Source organism: Penaeus monodon, chromosome 32 (assembly GCF_015228065.2).
Source record: "Penaeus monodon isolate SGIC_2016 chromosome 32, NSTDA_Pmon_1, whole genome shotgun sequence".
Taxonomy (NCBI): domain Eukaryota; kingdom Metazoa; phylum Arthropoda; class Malacostraca; order Decapoda; family Penaeidae; genus Penaeus; species Penaeus monodon.
Genome location: NC_051417.1, coordinates 35,398,967 through 35,399,529, shown reverse-complemented (window position 1 = coordinate 35,399,529; position 563 = coordinate 35,398,967).

Here is a 563-nt window from a genome sequence, read left to right as displayed (position 1 = left end):
TGGTTGCCATTTGCTAATTTCTTGTGAAATAATTGTTGAAAGTATTTTTGCTGTCATTTTCAGTGTGAATGTGGTATATATTCATGCATAAATGATGCAGAATTCTTTACACACTTTTCTATTTTTTTGGTCCACAAAATCTAATTTCTTTAGTCTGCCCCATATTAATCTTTCTACCTTTGAGAACTCAGCAAAAGTATGGTTCTTTTCCTGACCGTTCATTTGTTCCTTTTCAAAAATCTTTGCTCATACAACTCTTGCAAGAATCATCTTTATCAATTATAACAGAGCTTCAATTTGAGAGAAAAAAAACATATCAAACCTCTCGAGTCAAACCATCCTTTGACACCATAAACACTAATGTAACAACACTTATTAATGTAAATAATCTGATGTTAACTAGATGGTTGGAAGGTATTAAATGCAGAAATGGTAAACTGATTAACTAATCTGTTATGTCAAGTTCTGCACACAATCAGAAGTTTTTGTTTAATGCCACCAAAGTTAGGCTTGTGTTGACTGTGCTGTTCTTTGCAATTAACCACTGATATAGGTAATACGAT